This window comes from Colletes latitarsis, unplaced genomic scaffold (genome assembly GCF_051014445.1).
Source record: "Colletes latitarsis isolate SP2378_abdomen unplaced genomic scaffold, iyColLati1 scaffold0023, whole genome shotgun sequence".
Lineage (NCBI taxonomy): Eukaryota > Metazoa > Arthropoda > Insecta > Hymenoptera > Colletidae > Colletes > Colletes latitarsis.
Genome location: NW_027488373.1, coordinates 8,153,108 through 8,163,794, shown reverse-complemented (window position 1 = coordinate 8,163,794; position 10,687 = coordinate 8,153,108).

Here is a 10,687-nt window from a genome sequence, read left to right as displayed (position 1 = left end):
ATTTTAGAGGATAACGCATGTTAGGTCCGGGATAGGTCTGGGATTCGCCCTCATCAGGCTCATACTTTCGCATATTTCTCATACTTGATGGCTAGATCCTGGGTTTTTTCCGGTTTGGGTCACGTAGTAGTGTGGTACCACACTGATGCAGTCGATTAAACCTGGTTTCGAACAATATTTTTTAGGATAACGCATGTTAGGTCTAGGTTAGGCCGGGGATTTTCCCTCATCACGCTCATACTTTCGCATTCTTCACATACTTGTTGAACGGATCCTGGGTTTTTACTGGTTTGGATCACGTAGTAATGTGGTACCACGCTGAAACAGTCAATTAAAACTGGTTTCGATCAATATTTTAGAGGATAACGCATGTTAGGCCTGGGTTAGGTCTAGGATTTGCCCTCATCAGGCTCATACTTTCGCATATTTCTCATACTTCAAGGCTGGATCCTGGGCTCTTTCTGGATTGGATCACGTAGTAATGTGGTACCACACTGAAGCAGTCAATTAAACCTGGTTGTGACCAATATTTCAGAGAACAACTCATGTTAGGTCTAGGTTAGGTCTGGGATTTGCTCTCATCAGGCTCATTCTTTCGCATATTTCTCATACTTGATGGCTAGATCCTGGGCTTCTTCTGGATTGCATCACGTAGTAATGAAGTACAACACTGAAACAGTCAATTAAACCCGGTTTCGATCAATGTTTTGGAGAACATTTCATGTTAGGTCTAGGTTAGGTCTGGGATTTGCTCCCATCAGGCTCATTCTTTCGCATATTTCTCATACTTGATGGCTAGATCCTGGGCTTTTTCTGGATTGCATCACGTAGTAATGAAGAACAACACTGAAACAGTCAATTAAACCTGGTTTCCATCAATATTTTAGAGGACAACGCATGTTAGGTCTAGGTTAGGCCTGGGATTTGCCCTCATCAGGGTCATACTTTCGCAGTTTTAACATACATGTTGACCTGATCGAGGGTTTCTTCTGCTTTGGATCACGTAGTAAAGTGGTTCCACACTGAAACAGTCCATTAAACCTGGTTTGGATCAATATTTTAGAGGATAACGCATGTTAGGTCTAGGTTAGCCCTGGGATTTTCACTCATCAGACTCATACTTTCGCATTCTTCACATACTTGTTGTACGGATCCTGGGTTTTTACTGCTTTGGATCACGTAGTAATGAAGTGCAACACTGAAACAGTCAATTAAGCCTGGTTTCCATCAATATTTTAGAGGATAACGCAAGTTAGGTCTTGGATAGGTCTGGGATTTGCCCTCATCAGGCTCATACTTTCGCGTTTTTCACATACTTGTTGATCAGATCCTGGGTTTTTACTGGTTTGGATCACGTAGTAATGTGGTACCACACTGAAACATTCAATTAAACCTGGCCTTGATAAATATTTTAGAGGATAACGCATGTTAGGTCTGGGATAGGTCTGGGATTTGCCCTCATCAGACTCATACTTTCGCACACTTCACATACTCGTTGAACAGATCCTGGGTTATTTTCTGGTTTGGATCACATAGTAATGTGGTACCACACTGAAACAGTCGATTAAACCAGGTTTCGATCAATGTTTTTGAGGATAACGCATGTTAGGTCTGGGATAGGTCTGGGATTCGCCCTCATCAGGCTCATACTTTCGCATATTTCTCATACTTGATGGCTAGATCCTGGGCTTTTCATGGATTGCATCACGTAGTAATGAAGTACAACACTGAAACAGTCAATTAAACCTGGTTTCCATCAATATCTTAGAGGACAACGCAAGTTAGGTCTGGGATAGGTCTGGGATTTGCCCTCATCAGACTCATACTTTCGCACACTTCACATACTCGTTGAACAGATCCTGGGTTATTTTCTGGTTTGGATCACATAGTAATGTGGTACCACACTGAAACAGTCGATTAAACCAGGTTTCGATCAATATTTTAGAGGATAACGCATGTTAGGCCTAGGTTAGGCCTGGGATTTGCCCACATCAGGGTCATACTTTCGCATATTTCTCATACTTGATGGCTAGATCCTGGGTTTTTTCCGGTTTGGGTCACGTAGTAGTGTGGTACCACACTGAAGCAGTCGATTAAACCTGGTTTCGAACAATATTTTTTAGGATAACGCATGTTAGGTCTAGGTTAGGCCGGGGATTTTCCCTCATCACGCTCATACTTTCGCATTCTTCACATACTTGTTGAACGGATCCTGGGTTTTTACTGGTTTGGATCACGTAGTAATGTGGTACCACACTGAAACAGTCCATTAAACCTGGTTTGGATCAATATTTTAGAGGATAACGCTTGTTAGGTCTAGGTTAGCCCTGGGATTTTCACTCATCAGACTCGTACTTTCGCATTCTTCACATACTTGTTGAACAGATAGATAAAACAGGGTTTTTTCTGGTTTGGTTCGCGTAGTAATGTGGTACCACACTGAAACATTCAATTAACCCTGGTCTTGATAAATATTTTAGAGGATAACGCATGTTAGGTCTGGGATAGGTCTGGGATTTGCCCTCATCAGACTCATACTTTCGCACCCTTCACATACTCGTTGAACAGATCCTGGGTTATTTTCTGGTTTGGATCACATAGTAATGTGGTACCACACTGAAACAGTCGATTAGACCAGGTTTCGATCAATATTTTTGAGGATAACGCATGTTAGGCCTAGGTTAGGCCTGGGATTTGCCCACATCAGGGTCATACTTTCGCAGTTTTAACATACATGTTGACCTGATTGGGGGGTTTTTCTGCTTTGGATCACGCAGTAAAGTGGTACCACACTGAAACGGTCCATTAAACCTGGTTTGGATCAATATTTTAGAGGATAACACTTGTTAGGTCTAGGTTAGCCCTGGGATTTTCACTCATCAGACTCATACTTTCGCATTCATCACATACTTGTTGAACAGATACAGGGTTCTTTCTGGTTTGGTTCACGTAGTAATGTGGTACCACACTGAAACATTCAATTAACCCTGGTCTTGATAAATATTTTAGAAGATAACTCATGTTAGGTTTGGGTTAGGTCTTGGATTTGCCCTCATCAGGCTCATACTTTCGCATATTTCTCATACTTCATGGCTAGACCCTGGGCTGTTTCAGGATTGTATCACGTAGTAATGTGGTACCACGCTGAAATAGTCAATGAAACCTGATTTCGATCAATATTTTAGAGGATAACGCAAGTTAGGTCTGGGATAGGTCTGGGATTCTCCCTCATCAGGCTCATGCTTTCGCATATTTCTCATACTTGATGGCTAGATCCTGGGTTTTTTCCGGTGTGGGTCAGGTAGTAGTGTGGTATCACACTGAAACAGTCGATTAAACCTGGTTTCGAACAATATTTTTTAGGAGAACGCATGTTAGGTCTAGGTTAGGCCGGGGATTTTCACTCATCAGACTCATACTTTCGCATTCTTCACACACTTGTTGAGCGGATCCGGGGTTTTTACTGGTTTGGATCACGTAGTAATGTGGGACCACACTGAAACAATCAATTAAACCTGGTCTTGATAAATATTTTAGAGGATAACGCATGTTAGGTCTGGGTTAGGTCTAGGATTTGCCCTCGTCAGGCTTATACTTTCGCATATTTCTGATACTTCATGGCTAGATCCTGAGCTATTTCTGGATTGGATCACGTAGTAATGTGTTACCACACTGAAACAGTCGATTAAACCAGGTTTCTATCAATATTTTTGAGGATAACGCAAGTTAGGTCTGGGATAGGTCTGGGATTAGCCCTCATCAGGCTCATGCTTTCGCATATTTCTCATACTTGATGGCTAGATCCTGGGTTTTTTCCGGTTTGGGTCACGTAGTAGTGTGGTACCACACTGAAACAGTCGATTAAACCTGGTTTCGATTAATATTTCTGAGGATAACGCATGTTTGGTCTGAGATAGGTCTGGGATATGCCCTCATCAAGCTCATACTTTTGCAGTTTTAACATGCATGTTGACCTGATCGAGGGTTTTTTCTGCTTTGGATCACGTAGTAAAGTGGTACCACACTAAAACAGTCAATTAAACCTGGTTTCGATCAATATTTTAGAGGATAACGCATGTCAGGTCTGGGTTAGGTCTAGGATTTGCCCTCGTCAGACTCATACTTTCGCATATTTCTCATACTTCATGGCTAGATCCCGGGCTATTTCTGGATTGGATCACGTAGTAATGTGGTACCACACTGAAACGGTCAATTAAACCTGGTTTCGATCAATATTTTAGAGGATAACGCAAGTTAGGTCTGGGATAGGTCTGGGATTTGCTCTGATTAGGCTCATACTTTCGCGTTTTTCACATACTTGTTGATCAGATCCTGGGTTTTTACTGGTTTGGATCACGTAGTAATGTGGTACCACACTGAAACAGTCGATTAAACCAGGTTTCGATCAATGTTTTTGAGGATAACGCATGTTAGGTCTAGGTTAGGCCGGTGTTTTTCACTCATCACAATCATACTTTCGCATTCTTCACATACTTGTTGAACGGATCCTGGGTTTTTACTGGTTTGGATCACGTAGTAATGAAGTGCAACACTGAAACAGTCAATTAAGCCTGGTTTCCATCAATATTTTAGAGGACGACGCATGTTAGGTCTAGGTTAGGCCTGGGATTTGCCCTCATCAGGGTCCTACTTTCGCAGTTTTAACATACATGTTGACCTGATCGAGGGTTTTTTCTGTTTTGGATCACGTAGTAAAGTGGTACCACACTGAAACAGTCCATTAAACCTGGTTTGGATCAATATTTTAGAGGATAACGCATGTTAGGTCTAGGTTAGCCCTGGGATTTTCACTCATCAGACTCATACTTTCGCATTCTTCACATACTTGTTGAACAGATCCTGGGTTTTTTATGGTTTGGTTCACGTAGTAATGTGGTACCACACTGAAACATTCAATTAAACCTGGTCTTGATTAATATTTTAGAGGATAACGCATGTTAGGTCCGGGATAGGTCTGGGATTCGCCCTCATCAGGCTCATACTTTCGCATATTTCTCATACTTGATGGCTAGATCCTGGGTTTTTTCCGGTTTGGGTCACGTAGTAGTGTGGTACCACACTGAAGCAGTCGATTAAACCTGGTTTCGAACAATATTTTTTAGGATAACGCATGTTAGGTCTAGGTTAGGCCGGGGATTTTCCCTCATCACGCTCATACTTTCGCATTCTTCACATACTTGTTGAACGGATCCTGGGTTTTTACTGGTTTGGATCACGTAGTAATGTGGTACCACGCTGAAACAGTCAATTAAAACTGGTTTCGATCAATATTTTAGAGGATAACGCATGTTAGGCCTGGGTTAGGTCTAGGATTTGCCCTCATCAGGCTCATACTTTCGCATATTTCTCATACTTCATGGCTGGATCCTGGGCTCTTTCTGGATTGGATCACGTAGTAATGTGGTACCACACTGAAGCAGTCAATTAAACCTGGTTGTGACCAATATTTCAGAGAACAACTCATGTTAGGTCTAGGTTAGGTCTGGGATTTGCTCTCATCAGGCTCATTCTTTCGCATATTTCTCATACTTGATGGCTAGATCCTGGGCTTCTTCTGGATTGCATCACGTAGTAATGAAGTACAACACTGAAACAGTCAATTAAACCCGGTTTCGATCAATGTTTTGGAGAACATTTCATGTTAGGTCTAGGTTAGGTCTGGGATTTGCTCCCATCAGGCTCATTCTTTCGCATATTTTTCATATTTGATGGCTAGATCCTGGGCTTTTTCTGGATTGCATCACGTAGTAATGAAGAACAACACTGAAACAGTCAATTAAACCTGGTTTCCATCAATATTTTAGAGGACAACGCATGTTAGGTCTAGGTTAGGCCTGGGATTTGTCCTCATCAGGGTCATACTTTCGCAGTTTTAACATACATGTTGACCTGATCGAGGGTTTCTTCTGCTTTGGATCACGTAGTAAAGTGGTACCACACTGAAACAGTCCATTAAACCTGGTTTGGATCAATATTTTAGAGGATAACGCATGTTAGGTCTAGGTTAGCCCTGGGATTTTCACTCATCAGACTCATACTTTCGCATTCTTCACATACTTGTTGTACGGATCCTGGGTTTTTACTGCTTTGGATCACGTAGTAATGAAGTGCAACACTGAAACAGTCGATTAAACCTGGTTTCGAACAATATTTTTTAGGAGAACGCATGTTAGGTCTAGGTTAGGCCGGGGATTTTCACTCATCAGACTCATACTTTCGCATTCTTCACACACTTGTTGAGCGGATCCGGGGTTTTTACTGGTTTGGATCACGTGGTAATGTGGGACCACACTGAAACAATCAATTAAACCTGGTCTTGATAAATATTTTAGAGGATAACGCATGTTAGGTCTGGGTTAGGTCTAGGATTTGCCCTCGTCAGACTCATACTTTCGCATATTTCTCATACTTCATGGCTAGATCCCGGGCTATTTCTGGATTGGATCACGTAGTAATGTGGTACCACACTGAAACAGTCAATTAAACCTGGTTTCGATCAATATTTTAGAGGATAACGCAAGTTAGGTCTGGGATAAGTCTGGGATTAGCCCTCATCAGGCTCATGCTTTCGCATATTTCTCATACTTCATGGCTAGATCCCGGGCTATTTCTGGATTGGATCACGTAGTAATGTGGTACCACACTGAAACAGTCAATTAAACCAGGTTTCTATCAATATTTTTGAGGATAACGCAAGTTAGGTCTGGGATAGGTCTGGGATTAGCCCTCATCAGGCTCATGCTTTCGCATATTTCTCATACTTGATGGCTAGATCCTGGGTTTTTTCCGGTTTGGGTCACGTAGTAGTGTGGTACCACACTGAAACAGTCGATTAAACCTGGTTTCGATTAATATTTCTGAGGATAACGCATGTTAGGTCTGAGATAGGTCTGGGATATGCCCTCATCAAGCTCATACTTTTGCAGTTTTAACATGCATGTTGACCTGATCGAGGGTTTTTTCTGCTTTGGATCACGTAGTAAAGTGGTACCACACTAAAACAGTCAATTAAACCTGGTTTCGATCAATATTTTAGAGGATAACGCATGTCAGGTCTGGGTTAGGTCTAGGATTTGCCCTCGTCAGACTCATACTTTCGCATATTTCTCATACTTCATGGCTAGATCCCGGGCTATTTCTGGATTGGATCACGTAGTAATGTGGTACCACACTGAAACAGTCAATTAAACCTGGTTTCGATCAATATTTTAGAGGATAACGCAAGTTAGGTCTGGGATAGGTCTGGGATTTGCACTGATTAGGCTCATACTTTCGCGTTTTTCACATACTTGTTGATCAGATCCTGGGTTTTTACTGGTTTGGATCACGTAGTAATGTGGTACCACACTGAAACAGTCGATTAAACCAGGTTTCGATCAATGTTTTTGAGGATAACGCATGTTAGGTCTAGGTTAGGCCGGGGTTTTTCACTCATCACAATCATACTTTCGCATTCTTCACATACTTGTTGAACGGATCCTGGGTTTTTACTGGTTTGGATCACGTAGTAATGAAGTGCAACACTGAAACAGTCAATTAAGCCTGGTTTCCATCAATATTTTAGAGGACGACGCATGTTAGGTCTAGGTTAGGCCTGGGATTTGCCCTCATCAGGGTCCTACTTTCGCAGTTTTAACATACATGTTGACCTGATCGAGGGTTTTTTCTGTTTTGGATCACGTAGTAAAGTGGTACCACACTGAAACAGTCCATTAAACCTGGTTTGGATCAATATTTTAGAGGATAACGCATGTTAGGTCTAGGTTAGCCCTGGGATTTTCACTCATCAGACTCATACTTTCGCATTCTTCACATACTTGTTGAACAGATCCTGGGTTTTTTATGGTTTGGTTCACGTAGTAATGTGGTACCACACTGAAACATTCAATTAAACCTGGTCTTGATTAATATTTTAGAGGATAACGCATGTTAGGTCCGGGATAGGTCTGGGATTCGCCCTCATCAGGCTCATACTTTCGCATATTTCTCATACTTGATGGCTAGATCCTGGGTTTTTTCCGGTTTGGGTCACGTAGTAGTGTGGTACCACACTGAAGCAGTCGATTAAACCTGGTTTCGAACAATATTTTTTAGGATAACGCATGTTAGGTCTAGGTTAGGCCGGGGATTTTCCCTCATCACGCTCATACTTTCGCATTCTTCACATACTTGTTGAACGGATCCTGGGTTTTTACTGGTTTGGATCACGTAGTAATGTGGTACCACGCTGAAACAGTCAATTAAAACTGGTTTCGATCAATATTTTAGAGGATAACGCATGTTAGGCCTGGGTTAGGTCTAGGATTTGCCCTCATCAGGCTCATACTTTCGCATATTTCTCATACTTCAAGGCTGGATCCTGGGCTCTTTCTGGATTGGATCACGTAGTAATGTGGTACCACACTGAAGCAGTCAATTAAACCTGGTTGTGACCAATATTTCAGAGAACAACTCATGTTAGGTCTAGGTTAGGTCTGGGATTTGCTCTCATCAGGCTCATTCTTTCGCATATTTCTCATACTTGATGGCTAGATCCTGGGCTTCTTCTGGATTGCATCACGTAGTAATGAAGTACAACACTGAAACAGTCAATTAAACCCGGTTTCGATCAATGTTTTGGAGAACATTTCATGTTAGGTCTAGGTTAGGTCTGGGATTTGCTCCCATCAGGCTCATTCTTTCGCATATTTCTCATACTTGGCTAGATCCTGGGCTTTTTCTGGATTGCATCACGTAGTAATGAAGAACAACACTGAAACAGTCAATTAAACCTGGTTTCCATCAATATTTTAGAGGACAACGCATGTTAGGTCTAGGTTAGGCCTGGGATTTGCCCTCATCAGGGTCATACTTTCGCAGTTTTAACATACATGTTGACCTGATCGAGGGTTTCTTCTGCTTTGGATCACGTAGTAAAGTGGTTCCACACTGAAACAGTCCATTAAACCTGGTTTGGATCAATATTTTAGAGGATAACGCATGTTAGGTCTAGGTTAGCCCTGGGATTTTCACTCATCAGACTCATACTTTCGCATTCTTCACATACTTGTTGTACGGATCCTGGGTTTTTACTGCTTTGGATCACGTAGTAATGAAGTGCAACACTGAAACAGTCAATTAAGCCTGGTTTCCATCAATATTTTAGAGGATAACGCAAGTTAGGTCTTGGATAGGTCTGGGATTCGCCCTCATCAGGCTCATACTTTCGCATATTTCTCATACTTGATGGCTAGATCCTGGGCTTTTTCTGGATTGCATCACGTAGTAATGAAGTACAACACTGAAACAGTCAATTAAACCTGGTTTCCATCAATATCTTAGAGGACAACGCAAGTTAGGTCTGGGATAGGTCTGGGATTTGCCCTCATCAGACTCATACTTTCGCACACTTCACATACTCGTTGAACAGATCCTGGGTTATTTTCTGGTTTGGATCACATAGTAATGTGGTACCACACTGAAACAGTCGATTAAACCAGGTTTCGATCAATATTTTAGAGGATAACGCATGTTAGGTCTAGGTTAGCCCTGGGATTTTCACTCATCAGACTCATACTTTCGCATTCTTCACATACTTGTTGAACAGATCCTGGGTTTTTTATGGTTTGGTTCACGTAGTAATGTGGTACCACACTGAAACATTCAATTAAACCTGGTCTTGATTAATATTTTAGAGGATAACGCATGTTAGGTCTGGGATAGGTCTGGGATTCGCCCTCATCAGGCTCATACTTTCGCATATTTCTCATACTTGATGGCTAGATCCTGGGTTTTTTCCGGTTCGGGTCACGTAGTAGTGTGGTACCACACTGAAACAGTCGATTAAACCTGGTTTCGAACAATATTTTTTAGGATAACGCATGTTAGGTCTAGGTTAGGCCGGGGATTTTCCCTCATCAGGCTCATACTTTCGCATTCTTCACATACTTGTTGAACGGATCCTGGGTTTTTACTGGTTTGGATCACGTAGTAATGTGGTACCACGCTGAAACAGTCAATTAAAACTGGTTTCGATCAATATTTTAGAGGATAACGCATGTTAGGCCTGGGTTAGGTCTAGGATTTGCCCTCATCAGGCTCATAGTTTCGCATATTTCTCATACTTCATGGCTGGATCCTGGGCTCTTTCTGGATTGGATCACGTAGTAATGTGGTACCACACTGAAGCAGTCAATTAAACCTGTTGTGATCAATATTTTAGAGAACAATTCATGTTAGGTCTAGGTTAGGTCTGGGATTTGCTCTCATCAGGCTCACTCTTTCGCATATTTCTCATACTTGATGGCTAGATCCTGGGCTTTTTCTGGATTGCATCACGTAGTAATGAAGTACAACACTGAAACAGTCAATTAAACCTGGTTTCGATCAATGTTTTGGAGAATATTTCATGTTAGGTCTAGGTTAGGTCTGGGATTTGCTCTCATCAGGCTCATTCTTCCGCAGTTTTAACATACATGTTGACCTGATCGAGGGTTTCTTCTGCTTTGGATCACGTAGTAAAGTGGTACCACACTGAAACAGTCCATTAAACCTGGTTTGGATCAATATTTTAGAGGATAATGCATGTTTGGTCTAGGTTAGCCCTGGGATTTTCACTCATCAGACTCATACTTTCGCATTCTTCACATACTTGTTGTACGGATCCTGGGTTTTTACTGCTTTGGAT